Source organism: Rutidosis leptorrhynchoides, chromosome 9, assembly GCF_046630445.1.
Source record: "Rutidosis leptorrhynchoides isolate AG116_Rl617_1_P2 chromosome 9, CSIRO_AGI_Rlap_v1, whole genome shotgun sequence".
Lineage (NCBI taxonomy): Eukaryota > Viridiplantae > Streptophyta > Magnoliopsida > Asterales > Asteraceae > Rutidosis > Rutidosis leptorrhynchoides.
Window position 1 is genome coordinate 122,655,719 of NC_092341.1, and position 16,189 is coordinate 122,671,907.

General features: G+C 39.5%; 1 pseudogene; it reads left to right on the forward strand.

Annotated features, from left to right (window-relative positions):
- Nucleotides 1-16,189, forward strand: part of LOC139868358 (sister chromatid cohesion protein PDS5 homolog B-like) — a 74,145-nt pseudogene that overhangs the window by 49,155 nt on the left and 8,801 nt on the right.

Sequence of the window (16,189 nt, forward strand, 5' to 3'; positions counted from 1 at the left end):
CCGAGTGTGCCAACCTATGTTGGACAAGTCGGTAATAGTGTTCATTGACGACATACTAGTCTACTCGAAAAGTATGAACGAACATGAATGTCATTTGCGTGAAGTATTGAAGACGCTACGAAAGGAGAAGTTGTATGCAAAGTTCTCCAAATGTGAATTTTGGCTAAGGGAAGTTCAATTCCTTGGTCATATTGTGAATGAAAACGGTATTCAAGTAGATCCGGGGAAGATCGAGACGGTGAAGAGTTGGGGACGACCTACTACGCCTACGGAAATCCGAAGTTTTCTCGGATTGGCCGGTTATTATCGTCGGTTTATCCAAGACTTTTCTAAGATTGCTTCTCCATTGACGAAGTTGATGAGAAAGAATGCTAAGTTTAATTGGGAGAACGAGCAAGAGATTGCTTTTCAATTGTTAAAAGAGAAGTTGTGCCAAGCTCCGGTGTTAGTGTTGCCGGAAGGGGTAGAAGATATGGTGGTTTATTGTGATGCTTCCTTAAATGGTCTCGGGTGTGTTCTAATGCAAAGAGGTAAAGTCATCGCTTATGCCTCTCGACAATTAAAGGAATATGAAACGAGATATCCGACTCATGATCTTGAGTTGGCGGCGGTTGTGCATGCGTTGAAAATTTGGCACCATTACTTGTATGATGTCAAGTGTACGATTTATTCGGATCATAAGAGTTTGAAACATCTCTTTAATCAACGAGATTTGAATTATCGCCAACGTAGGTGGATGGATGTGGTGAAAGATTATGATTGTGAGATACTTTATCATCCGGGTAAGGCGAATGTTGTCGCGGATGCGTTGAGTCGAAAGAGTCAACATCTGGCGATAAAAGTGGGATCGTTACGTTTGATTATTTCCAACGATTTTATTGAGAGGCTTGGCGAGATTCAAATAGAGGCTTACGTTCACAACAAGCATGCGGAACGAATCGTGGGCCAATCGGAGTTCATTACTATGGGCTCGCGTGGTTTGTTGTCTTTTCAAGGAAGGGTGTGGGTGCCTAAGATGGGTGATTACCGGCGAGTGCTACTTGATGAAGCACATAAGTCCAAATATTCCATTCATCCGGGTGCGACGAAAATGTATCATGATTTGAAGAAAGATTATTGGTGGCCGGGCATGAAACGGGATGTTGTGAAATATGTTGAGCAATGCGTCACGTGTTTGCAAGTAAAAGCCGAACACCAAAAGCCGTATGGTTAATTGCAACCGTTAGAAATTCTGAAATGGAAATGGGAGCACATTACCATGGATTTCATAACAAAGTTACCTAAGACGGCGAGAACCCAATTTGATACGATTTGGGTGATAGTTGACCGGTTGACGAAAAGTGCTTTGTTTCTTCCCATTAAAGAAGCAATATCGTCGGAGGCCTTGGCTAAGTTGTTTATCAAGGAAGTGGTCTCTCGACACGGGGTTCCTATATCTATTGTTTCGGATAGAGATACTCGTTTTACATCTCGGTTTTGGGAAAAGTTTCACGAAGATATGGGTACACAATTGAAATTGAGCACGGCGTATCATCCTCAAACGGACGGTCAAACCGAACGTACGAATCAAACTTTGGAGGATATGTTACGGGCGTGTATTATTGATTTTGGTGGTAGTTGGGACGAGCACTTACCTTTGGTGGAATTCTCGTACAATAATAGTTATCATACTAGTATCGGGATGCCGCCATATGAGATGCTTTATGGGCGTAGGTGTCGAACCCCAATTTGTTGGGGTGAAGTGGGACAAAAGGAAATCGGGAGTACCGATTTGGTTTTGGAGATGAACAACAAGATTGATATTATTCGGGATCACTTGAAGAAGGCTCAAGATAGACAAAAGTAGTATGCCGATAAACGTAGACGAACGATCGAATTTCAAGAAGGTGACATGGTGATGCTTAAGGTTTCGCCATGGAAAGGTATTATTCGATTTCGAAAACGGGGAAAGTTAGCTCCTCGGTTTATTGGGCCATTCAAAGTTTTAGCTCGTGTTGGCGAAGTTGCTTATCGTTTGGAATTACCCGAAGAACTTACGGGGATCCATAATACATTTCATGTTTCCCATCTCCGTAAGTGTCTTGCGGATGATTCTTCGTGGGTGTCGTTAGACGAGATTGAGCTAAATAATAAGTTAGAGTATGTTGAGGAGCCGGTTGCTATACTTGATGAAAAGGTTAAGAAATTGAGAAATAAGGAGGTGAGGACTTTTAAAGTCCAATGGCGTCGAAGTATAGGCTTCGAGTTTACTTGGGAGCCCGAAGAGTTTGTTTTGGTTTATCTTCTTGCTTGTCATGCGGCGTGGATTGCGAGGTCGCAATCCGGTTCAAGTGGGGGAGAGTTGTAAGATCCTGTTTTCTTTTTGGTTTGGACGCCGTCCAAACATCTGGGACGCCGTCCCATTATGAAGGCCTGGACGCCGTCCAGATGATCTGTCGAGCCAGAATTGGGTTTTTAAATATTTTAGATGGGTAAATTGGTAATTTCACTTGGTGGACAAATTAAAGGCCCTAGATCAGTTTGGTTGAGCCTCATTACTCCATTTCTAACCACCAAACTTCATCCACTTAAATCCTAGTGAGAGAGTGTGATTCAAGTGTGAGAAAGCTCAAATCGGAGAAGAAGAAGCGTGTTTCGGGTTTTAGCTCGAGCATTAAAGTTGTTCATCTCCTCGTTAGCTTCGTTTTGATTGTGTGGTAAGCCCTAAACTTGATTACCTTAGTTTAATGTGTTTAAGGGTTAGGGTTTGGGTTAGTGTTGCACATAAAACCCATTTGTGAGTAATTTGGGGGTTTTGGGTAAGTTTGGGTCATGAAGACCCAAATGGTGACTAACCTAGGGTTTTGAAAGGGTAAATGGGTCTTAAAGGCCTAGCAAATCACTAGTACACTTATAGTTAATGTTAGTGGGTGTCATTTGGGTTGTGGATGACCCAAATGGGTGTGTTGACCTTGAAATGGGTCAAATGGGTCTTTAATGACCTAAGTGGTCTTGCATGTGTGAAAATGAGTTAAATTGGTGATTTAAAAAATGTAATAAGACCATATTTGACTAGAGTTAGGGTTTTTGGTGAAGTTGACCCATTATTAGGGTTAATGGTGCAAAATGGGTCGGGATTGCACTTTGGGTCAAAATGACTTAGGAATGGTGAAAGAATTGGTTGACCGACTTGAGTTTGCGTTTGATAATATGTATAACGTGATAGGTACGTTACTTTGAGGTTTCGCAAGCTCGGGTATCTTTTCACAAGACTTTGAGGTGAGTGGAATAATTATATGGGTATATAATGTATCTATTTGTTGTAGCGTGAAATGTATAGTTTCGAGGTGTTAAGACACCACGTTTCAAGTGAAGAGTGTCGAGGTGTTAAGACACCACGTTTCACGTGAAGAGTGTAGCATCGAGGTGTTAAGATGCCACTCGGGTGTAGCATCGAGGTGTTTAGATGCCACCTAGGAGTGTAGTGCCGAGGTGTTAAGACACCACTCCGTAAAATAATGAGTGAAGCATCGAGGTGTTAAGATGCCACTCGGGGTGAAGTGCCGAGGTGTTAAGGTGCCACCCTAGGTGTAGTGACCCGAAATTTTCCATGTTTATATATATTAATTGAGATTGATATTTACATGATTAAATGTTTCCAACATGTTAAGCAATCAAACTTGTTAAGACTTGATTAATTGAAATATGTTTCATATAGACAATTGACCACCCAAGTTGACCGGTGATTCACGAACGTTAAAACTTGTAAAAACTATATGATGACATATATATGGATATATATATAGTTAACATGATACTATGATAAGTAAACATATCATTAAGTATATTAACAATGAACTACATATGTAAAAACAAGACTACTAACTTAATGATTTTTAAACGAGACATATATGTAACGATTATCGTTGTAAAGACATTTAATGTATATATATCATATTAAGAGATATTCATACATGATAATATCATGATAATATAATAATTTAAAATCTCATTTGATATTATAAACATTGGGTTAACAACATTTAACAAGATCGTTAACCTAAAGGTTTCAAAACAACACTTACATGTAACGACTAACGATGACTTAACGACTCAGTTAAAATGTATATACATGTAGTGTTTTAATATGTATTTATACACTTTTGAAAGACTTCAATACACTTATCAAAATACTTCTACTTAACAAAAATGCTTACAATTACATCCTCGTTCAGTTTCATCAACAATTCTACTCGTATGCACCCGTATTCGTACTCGTACAATACACAGCTTTTAGATGTATGTACTATTGGTATATACACTCCAATTATCAGCTCTTAGCAGCCCATGTGAGTCACCTAACACATGTGGGAACCATCATTTGGCAACTAGCATGAAATATCTCATAAAATTACAAAAATATGAGTAATCATTCATGACTTATTTACATGAAAACAAAATTACATATCCTTTATATCTAATCCATACACCAATGACCAAAAACACCTACAAACACTTTCATTCTTCAATTTTCTTCATCTAATTGATCTCTCTCAAGTTCTATCTTCAAGTTCTAAGTGTTCTTCATAAATTCTACAAGTTCTAGTTACATAAAATCAAGAATACTTTCAAGTTTGCTAGCTCACTTCCAATCTTGTAAGGTGATCATCCAACCTCAAGAAATCTTTGTTTCTTACAGTAGGTTATCATTCTAATACAAGGTAATAATTATATTCAAACTTTGGTTCAATTTCTATAACTATAACAATCTTATTTCAAGTGATGATCTTACTTGAACTTGTTTTCGTGTCATGATTCTGCTTCAAGAACTTCGAGCCATCCAAGGATCCGTTGAAGCTAAATCCATTTTTCTATTTTCCAGTAGGTTTACCTACTAAACTTGAGGTAGTAATGATGTTCATAACATCATTCGATTCATATATATATAAAACTATCTTATTCGAAGGTTTAAACTCGTAATCACTAGAACATAGTTTAGTTAATTCTAAACTTGTTCGCAAACAAAAGTTAATCCTTCTAACTTGACTTTTAAAATTAACTACACACATGTTCTATATCTATATGATATGCTAACTTAATGATTTAAAACCTGGAAACACGAAAAACACCGTAAAACCGGATTTACGCCGTCGTAGTAACACCGCGGGCTGTTTTGGGTTAGTTAATTAAAAACTATGATAAACTTTGATTTAAAAGTTGTTATTCTGAGAAAATGATTTTTATTATGAACATGAAACTATATCCAAAAATTATGGTTAAACTCAAAGTGGAAGTATGTTTTCTAAAATGGTCATCTAGACGTCGTTCTTTCGACTGAAATGACTACCTTTACAAAAATGACTTGTAACTTATTTTTCCGACTATAAACCTATACTTTTTCTGTTTAGTTTCATAAAATAGAGTTCAATATGAAACCATAGCAATTTGATTCACTCAAAACGGATTTAAAATGAAGAAGTTATGGGTAAAACAAGATTGGATAATTTTTCTCATTTTAGCTACGTGAAAATTGGTAACAAATCTATTCCAACCATAACTTAATCAACTTGTATTGTATATTATGTAATCTTGAGATACCATAGACACGTATACAATGTTTCGACCTATCATGTCGACACATCTATATATATTTCGGAACAACCATAGACACTCTATATGTGAATGTTGGAGTTAGCTATACAGGGTTGAGGTTGATTCCAAAATATATATAGTTTGAGTTGTGATCAATACTGAGATACGTATACACTGGGTCGTGGATTGATTCAAGATAATATTTATCAATTTATTTCTGTACATCTAACTGTGGACAACTAGTTGTAGGTTACTAACGAGGACAGCTGACTTAATAAACTTAAAACATCAAAATATATTAAAAGTGTTGTAAATATATTTTGAACATACTTTGATATATATGTATATATTGTTATAGGTTCGTGAATCAACCAGTGGCCAAGTCTTACTTCCCGACGAAGTAAAAATCTGTGAAAGTGAGTTTCATTTGCTCCCTTTTTACTCATTACATTTTTGGGCTGAGAATACATGCAAATGCTTTATTAACTGTTTTACAATAATTATATGCGTGAGTTTCATTACTCCCTTTTAAATGCTTTTGCAATATATATTTTTGGGACTGAGAATACATGCGCTGTTTTTATAACTGTTTTACGAAATAGACACAAGTAATTGAAACTACATTATATGGTTGAATGATCGAAATCGAATATGCCCCTTTTAGTCTGGTAATCTAAGAATTAGGGAACAGACACCCTAATTGACGCGAATCCTAAAGATAGATCTATTGGTCCTAACAAACCCCATCTAAAGTACCGGATGCTTTAGTACTTCGAAATTTATATCATATCCGAAGGGTGTCCCGGAATGATGGGGATATTCTTATATATGCATCTTGTTAATGTCGGTTACCAGGTGTTCACCATATGAATGATTTTTATCTCTATGTATGGGATGTGTATTGAAATATGAAATCTTGTGGTCTATTATTATGATTTGATATACATAGGTTAAACCTATAACTCACCAATATTTTTGTTGACGTTTTAAGCATGTTTATTCTCAGGTGATTATTAAGAGCTTCCGCTGTCGCATACTTAAATAAGGACGAGATTTGGAGTCCATGCTTGTATGATATTGTGTAAAAACTGCATTCAAGAAACTTATTTTGTTGTAACATATTTGTATTGTAAACCATTATGTAATGGTCGTGTGTAAACAGGATATTTTAGATTATCATTATTTGATAATCTACGTAAAGCTTTTTAAACCTTTATTGATGAAATAAAGGTTATGATTTGTTTTAAAATGAATGCAGTCTTTGAAAAACGTCTCATATAGAGGTCAAAACCTCGCAACGGAATCAATTAATATGGAACGTTTTTAATCAATAAGAACGGGACATTTCACTAGGGGTTAGTGGTGCGATGGGTTAAGTGCCCTAACGGATGTTGTGAACACCGATGGCGTTTTCGCGAGCGCCGTTCCCTTGTACTATTGGTTAACCATGGTTATTTGTGTTGTAAGCATATTATATTATTCGAGTTATATTTATATGCGGATGTTATGCTAGCTTGGGGGTATTGGTGAATTATAGCTTGTTATTGCGACGATAAGCTAATGTTGTTTGCTAGCATGTTTGCGGTTGTGTAAGTGTATGCAAGTAGGTATAATTATATATGTATTCGTATAATTATTGCATTCACTAAGCTTTGCTTACCCTCTCGTTGTTTACCTTTTTTTATAGGCTCGGGCGTTGATAAGGGTAAGAGCGTTCAATTGGATTAGTGATCTCCCGCTTGTTTTGTTAGGGGATGCTTTTGGGTGTTAGCTTTTGGAGTTCGACCAAGATTGGGTAGTTTAACCCCAAACACCATGCTCTAGTGTCGTTTGGAACTTAAACTTATATTTGGTCGAAACTTTTATTTTTGAACGAAACTCGTAAAATGGGCGATGTGGGCCCGTTGATGTAAAACTTGATTTGATGATGAAAATCTCTTAGTTTCACTTATATTGACTTGTGGTAAAAAGGTTTTCGTTTGAAAGTGTCGGGAAGCGGGTTTTCTGCTCGTGTGAGTTGGACCCGTGATCAGTAGCTGGAAGACCATTGGGACGCCGTCCGAATTGCTTGGACGCCGTCCCAAACTTTGGACGCCATCCCACCTTTCTGAGCTGGACGCCGTCCAGGATTCTGGACGCCGTCCAGATGCACTAACATAGAATTTTTTTTTTTTTTGGTACACGTCTAAGGGATTTAAGATGTCGGGTTGTTACATTGCAGCTTTCTCTTAGTGACTTCTTTTTATTTTAGATAACTGTTAAATAATTTAGTTTATATTGATTATAATTTTTCAAGTTTGGTTAAGAATTTTTTTTTTTTTTTTTTTTTTTTTTTGTAGTGTTGTCTACCCATTCTTAGAGAGGATCTGTCTGAATGGAACTCGTGCTCAGGCCAAACTTGCAATTTCTGCAATTAGCGAATTAATAGTTACTTCCAAAGAGTTCACTTTTTCATGCCTGTGCAAGGTTTGATAATACCAGTCTTTTTCCTATCATCCTCTTTAGCCTACAGGAAATACTATATCAATCGCAAATCTGAATTTGTTTATCGGCTTTCTGTAAACTCATACGATTGCAATAAGTAATGCTGACGTGGAGTCGTGGACCATATCTGACTGTTGATTATCTAGACACTTGTAGATGCTCTTGAAAGTAGCAGAATACCCCTACCGTTTTGCAGTCTTTGGGCTGCATGGCTCAGCATTCTGTTTTCGCATATGATTCCCATTCTGAAGAGATCACTCGGTATATCATCGATAAAATCATTCTAGAAAAAGAGGCAACATTTTTTTCTATTTTTTCCACACTAAATTGTCTCTGTTGTCTTTTTTGTATATACATATGCTATAAAATCTTTACCTTAATTATTTTCCTAGGTTGGAATGTTTGATATAGTTTCATCCAATGATTCATCTGACTGCCCTACATTGTTAGGAAGAGGGGATCGCCTGGACGTTGGGAGATATAAATTTGAGAGAAAAACAACTCTATTACTCACAAGAATAGATTTACAGAATATTACAAAACTCTTACAAAAAAACTCTCAAACTCACACACACTCTCTAGGTTGTGATTACACTTCTCTGAGTGATTTTTGGATGATTTACAATGAAAGTTTGCATCTCTATTTATAGCAAAAATTCTTTGGCGGTGAATGGTGTGAACGAAGAAGGTTGGCGGAAGTTGGCGGCCGTCATCGTGTTCAAGTTTGCTACTTCCGTATGAGTTGTTCAAAGCTGGAAACGTTGAACATTTAGATGGCAGCTGGAACAGAGTCATCTAGATGACGGTTGGAAACCACTGGAAACCATCAATTCTCCCCCTCCAGCCAAATCCACGAACATTCCAATTATGTCTCTGCATAACTTCAACTTTTCTCGAGTCACCACCTTTGTTAACATATCCGCAGGATTCTCCTTTGTATGGATCTTCACTAGTCTCAACAGTTGTCGATCAATTACCTCGTGTATCCAATGATAGCGAATATCAATATGTTTTGTACGAGAATGCTACATGGAGTTCTTGCTCAAATCTATAGCACTTTGACTGTCACAATATACCTTGTACTCCTTTTGCTTGATTCCAAATTCTTGAAGATAACGCTTTAACCACAACATTTCTTTTCCAGCTTCTGCGGCAGCAATATACTCTGCTTCAGTTGTGGATAATGCAACACACCTCTGTAGTCTTGACTGCCATGAAACAGCTCCCCCTGCAAAAGTGTAAATGAATCATGAAGTAGATTTCCTACTATCAAGATCTCCGGCCATATCCGCATCTGTATAGCCTTCCAAGATTGGATCAGCTCCCCCGTAACAAAGACATAGATTCTTTGTACCTTTAAGATATCTGAGAATCCATTTTACCGCCTCCCAATGCTCTTTCCTGGGGTTCGAGAGAAAACGACTCACTGTTCCCACTGCGTGAGCAATATCGGGCCTTGTACACACCATTGCATACATCAAACTTCCAACTGCTGAAGAATATGGTACTGTCGACATCTCCCTGATCTCTTCCTTGGATGAGGGACAAGAACTTTTGCTTAACTTAAAATGGTTGGCTAATGGAATGCTAACAGGTTTGGCATTGTTCATATTGAAACGTGAAAGCACTCGTTCAATATACTTCTCCTGAGATAGCCATAACCTTTTATTCTTCCTGTCTCGGGTTATCTGCATTCCCAAAATCTGTTGAGCCTGTCCTAAGTCTTTCATGTCAAAAGACTTAGAGAGTTCCTTCTTCAGCTGGTTGATCTTCGTTGCGTCTTTCCCTACGATCAAAATATCGTCTACATATAGTAGAAGAGCAACGAAATCTCCTTCAGAAAACTTCTGAATGTAGACACACTCATCTGCTGCAGTTTTCTTGTACCCGTTACTCACCATGCACGAGTCAAACTTCTTGTACCACTGCCTAGGTGCCTGCTTCAAACCATACAAACTTTTCTTCAGCTTGCATACGAGGTTATCTCCTGAAACCTCAAAACCTTCCGGCTGCTCCATGTAAATTTCTTCATGTAAATCTCCATGAAGAAAAGCTGTCTTTACATCCATCTGTTCAAGCTCCAAGTTCATACTTGCGACCAATCCAAGTATGACTCTAATTGAAGTCATCTTGACTACTGGTGAAAATATCTCATCAAAATCAATCCATTTCTTCTGTTGGAATCCTTTGACTACAAGTCGTGCTTTGTATTTCACCACTTTTCCACTACCATCCTTTTTCAGCTTGAACACCCATTTATTTTTCAGTGCCTTCTTTCCGCGTGGAAGTTCTACAATCTCATAAGTTTGATTTTTCTGCAGAGAATCCATCTCATCCTGCATTGCGAGCAACCATTTTTCTTTATCCTTATGAGTTACTGCTTCATGAAAACTCTCCGGTTCTCCATCTTCAGTAAGTAGAAGGTACTCGGATTCTGGATATCTACTCGATGGAATCCGACCTCGTTCAGATCTACGAACTTCTGGAACATTCTGAGGAGATCCACCATCATCTTGACCTTGTGATGGTGCTGGAATGTCTGGCATATGGGGTTGTGGCTCCCCCTGCTCAGCACCGTCATTTTCCTCATTATCTTCTACTTCTGGAATTTCTTCTTGTACTGAAAATTCATTTCTCATAAATGATTTCGCTGTTGCCTCTGGCACCTGAGCAGCAACATTTGACTTCTGAGATATTGTGGGCTTTTCAATATCTTCTATTGTCTGGCTTTCATGGAACACCACGTCCCTACTTCTGATCACCTTTTTCTCCTTTGGATCCCATAATCTGTATCCAAATTCTTCATCTCCATAGCCTATGAATATGCATGGAGTGGTCCTTGCATCTAGCTTCTGCCTGAGCTCCTTGGATACATGTGCGTACGCCAAACATCCAAATACTCTTAAGTGAGAGTATGATGGATCCTTTCCAGACCAAAGTTTCTCCGGAACTTCAAAATTCAGTGGTACTGATGGAGATCGGTTGATCAAATAACAAGCAGCTCTGACTGCTTCTCCCCAGAATAGCTTTGGCAGCTTAGCCATACTGAGCATGCTCCGAACACGTTCCATGATTGTTCGGTTCATTCTTTCTGCTATACCATTATTGTAACAACCCAACCCGTTAACCAAACAATAACTCGGATAAAAAAAAATTTTGCTGGAACAGCATATGGCGCGGCGCGCCATATGGCCGAGCGGCGCGCCAAAGTGGCCTGTCCAAAAAGTCATGAAATGCGAAAATGTTTGACCACTTCCCGACGTATTTAGACAAAACGCTTTTAACCATACATTAATATATGTAGAACTAACACGTTCCATTAATAAAATTAGTCTTACGAAGACCGGGCCCACATCGGCCGTTTTACGACTTTCGTACGAAAATACAAGTTTTTAACCACATGACTTGTAATACAAAATAAAGGCCGAGCATGGCGATTGGGGATACGCTACCCAATCCTAATCAATCCAAAAGCAAGACTTCTAAAGCAACTACGCAAGTCCACTAGTCCCCGCTTACCCGAGCCTCCGCATCCATGCAATCTATAACAAAGTCAACAACGAGAGGGTAAGCTAACGCTTAGTGAATGCAATACTTATACATATACATATGTAATTTACCTACACGCATCCACTTACAATACCATGCAAACAAAATGCATAAACGAGCTAGCAACGCCAAACATACGACTAGCAACAACGTCAGTATATAAATCGCCACAATAATATACTAAATCACAATAATGCATAAATATAACAAACCGTTCCTCGCTATGGCACTACCGACTTGTAGACGACCAATAACGTCGAGTCTCACTCGTATGTTGTCACCGACTTGTGACTCATCAAAGGGTGTCACCGACTTGTGAACTACCCACCAATATCTATGGGTCACCGACTTGTGAACGCCATGTGACATCACCGACTTGTGAAGCGCCACTAAGTGTCACCGACTTGTGAACACTATAGGGTGTCACCGACTTGTGAATCACCCAAGGGTACCACCGACTTGTGAACCCCCATCAATACATATGGGTCACCGACTTGTGAACGCCATGTGACATCACCGACTTGTGAAGCGCCACTAAGTGTCACCGGCTTGTGAACACTATGAAGTGTCACCGACTCGTGAATCACTTCCCCGACTTATGGTGACACCGACTTGTGAAACACCAACTAACTACTAAGGGTCACCGCCCCGTGAACCACTATGAGGTATCACCGACTTGTGAATAACCTGTCGAGACACTACCGACTTGTAGTTCCCATCCCATCATACCAACAAATATGTCACCGTCTTGTGACATAACGCCCACTACTCACGATGTGGCACCAAAGGCCCACATCGCGTACGAGTAAATAAACCACATACATACATGTATAAATATTCCACTCACCTTGTCGCCTTGAAGAAATGCCACCGAATAATCCGCAACACACCGATGGAATGTACCTATTCCATTACCACAAACACAACAACACAATTAGGGTGGATTTACAAATCAACCCAAATTGACAACTAGTGCAATTTCGACCCAAAGCACTTCCAAGCACAAACCGTGCCCAAACTAACCAATAATCACTAACACAAGTGAGAATGGTCCTAATACGCCAATTAGACCCAATCATAGGTGTTAAACACCTATCTTTCCCAAAATGACACTTAAACCCTAATTTTGACCCAAAGGAGTCAATATCGCGCCATTAGCGAGTTTTGACACCAAAACATATTTAACTTGGTTTTATACTTCAACTTAATCCATTTTAAGTTTATAAACCTTATTAAATCGGCAATTGAGTCATAATCATCAACAAACCCTAATTTTGACTCAAGTCAAAATTAGTCAACCCAAATTCACCTAAAGTGATTCCAACACTTCCATAATCACTAAACCTAGTGATTAAACTCAAAATTAAAGCCTAATTAAGGCCAAATCGTCAACCAACCCAAAACCCGCCAAGTGACAAGAATAACTAGTCACCATAAACCCATTTCATCATCTAAGAGGGTTTCACTACAAATCAAACTCAAACCCTAACTTGAATATCAAATCTAACAAATGTAATTCGGAGTTTGAACTTACCAATACCACCAAAACGATGCCGTTGACGAGTAGAACAACTTTAATACCCGAGGTTTGGTGAGAATCCAACTCCTTCTTCTCCAAATCAAGCTCTCTCTCACTAAAAGTGGGTTTCTCTCACTAGGGTTTGAAGAGAGTGTTTGTGTGGGTGAGAAATGAGCTCCAATGGAGTTCTAGGTCAGTCTTGATGACCCCAAACCGACCCTAATTGAAAAGACCAAAGTACCCCTCATTTAAACCTTTTAAAAAGGCTGAAAATTGCCTCTGCAGCAATCGGCGCGCCGCGCCAGAAGGTGGAGCGCTGCTCCAAATAACTGGAAATTGTGGTCGAGCCCAAAACAGGTTTCGGCAACTTGTTTTGGCCATAACTTTTCGACCGTAACTCCGTTTTCGATGAATCAAATATCGTTGGAAACGTAATAAGATTTTCTTTCCAATGGTAAGGCTTTGAAACATCAACTCAAACTTTATTTGGGGTTGAAAAGATACGTACACACCTTGTCACTTCGGACAACGTCCAGTTTCCTTCGACGTTCGAGCAAGCAACACGTACACTTCATACACGCATCGTACACCATAAATACATTATGTACAATAAATATTTGGGTCTTACAACTCTCCCCCACTTAAACTCGATCACGTCCTCGTGATCTTCTCCACTTAACCAATCCGGAACTACTCAACGACCCTCAATCCTAAGTTCCAATCCGAACTTTCTTAGGCAATCCTTCCCAATGAATCGCCTTTAACAACTAAATCGTCACCCATGATTTAACAAAACCACCATCCGAGCACTAAAACCTGCTCTTTTCCCCATATCGGGAAAAACTCAACCATTCTCGTACCGAGATATCAATTCCTTAGCGTACCTTTACCAAGGACAACGCTAAAAGTGACAAAGTCTCAACCTAAAGTCAACTATCCGAACGTTGAAGATCGAACCACAAAAATCCTTACGAATTACACTTACCACTAAACATCCTTTGTAGTGCGCAATACAACTAATACGCCACTATCTTAACATCATAAGCAACGACTAAAACCAGAAGCGCCCAAAACGACTATGGAAACGCTAATCCTAAGGTGTCCATAATCGACTATTGTCACACCCGTAACAACACGTGAGCGAAACACGGCTATCGCAATCACTAATCACACAACATGGTCCTCACGATCCCACTCTCGGCGTATAAAACCACCAATAGATCACACATCCAACAATCATGAAGACTGGTCGAAAACTACACACATCAAAGATAGTCAACATCCGTGACTCTTCTTGCACACATACTTGGTCAACGTAAACGCCTCTCGAATGGCATACCATTTCTACGCTAACCATTATGGAGAACAATACAAGTAACCCTCTAATCACCTCATGGTTACACCAGACTTGGTTAAGCCTCCACACCAAAACAATTAACCCGAACTCATTAGTCAAACACACTTGGTCAACCCGCCTCGATTAACACCTATCACCTAATTGATTAACCCGACTTGGTTAAGTCAAATTTACTTGGTTAACCCGCCTCGGTCAAACCTCTAACGACAAATGATTAACCCAACTTGGTTAGTCAAACGCATTCGGTCAATACCTAACATCAAATTGATTAACCCGACTCGGTTAGTCAAATACCTTAGGTCAACCCAACTCGGTCAATGCCTATCATCTAATTGATTAACCCGACTTGGTTAGTCAAACTCGCTTGGTTAACCCGCCTCGGTCAACACCTAACATCTAATTGATTAACCCGACCCGGTTAGTCAAACTCACTTGGTTAACCCGCCTCGGTCAACACCTAACATCTAATTGATTAACCCGACTCGGTTAGTCAAACTCACTTGGTTAACCCGCCTCGGTCAACACCTAACATCTAATTGATTAACCCGACTCGGTTAGTCAAACTCACTTGGTTAACCCGCCTAGGTCAACACCTAACATCTAATTGATTAACCCGACTCGGTTAGTCAAACTCACTTGGTTAACCCGCCTCGGTCAACACCTAATATCTAATTGATTAACCCGACTCGGTTAGTCAAACTCGCTTGGTTAACCCGCCTCGGTCAACACCTAACATCTAATTGATTAACCCAACTCGGTTAGTCAAACTGCAATGGACTAACTCGACCTAGCTAGTCACTACATCACACTAGAATACCTTCGTGCGAGAGTATAAACTCCCCCACCTAGAACTCCGTTCCGTAAACACATCGTCGAAATAATAGCTTCCCGTGGAATGGCCACTCATCAACATACACAACCAATATCCTCATTGGTCATAGTCCTCGAATTCTCACGAATTCGTCTCCAACAATAGCTCCCGACGATAAACACATGCTCACTCTCACGGAAATAGTGACCACTAATCCGACAACTAATGCGCCAATCGCATTATCATAACTCCTAAAAGAAAGACGAGGTTCACCCGTCTTGCATCTCTTAATACGCACGTCAACAAACCTTGCTCCAACCTTGAGCATACGAAGGATTTCGGATTATCCTTTGCTACTTCAACCGAAGCACTTACCGAACCGTACGGGTATTACTCTAGCAATCATCGAGTTGCTATCGCTTGTAACTTCCACACCGCCACTCGAACACCTAAGGGTTTTCTTGCCGGTACCCTATGCTCAATGTAACCGTAACACCATCGGAGTCGAATACCACGCTAGTAGATATGAAAGAGGCACCTAACGTTGCGTCCCGTAGACTCCATTACCAACATTCATCTAGATCAAACACTTGATCTCAGGGGTTTCATCCACCCGACGAACCTCATGGATCATCAACTTCAACACGAAAGCGAACATGCTCTAACATCTGAATACTACTACAATCGCCTAACATACGTGTAACTCTAGCATTAAACTCAGCGTCGTTCGTCTCGATCCCATTTCCCGTCGCCATTCTAAGGAATACAAAGCGATTAGATCACGAACGTATAAAGCACACACACAATACCACCTCATCTTGCTAAACACTCATCGTACATCACTTGCTAGACATGATTTGCACCCGTAATAAGGTTTGCAAGTCATTATTACGCATAC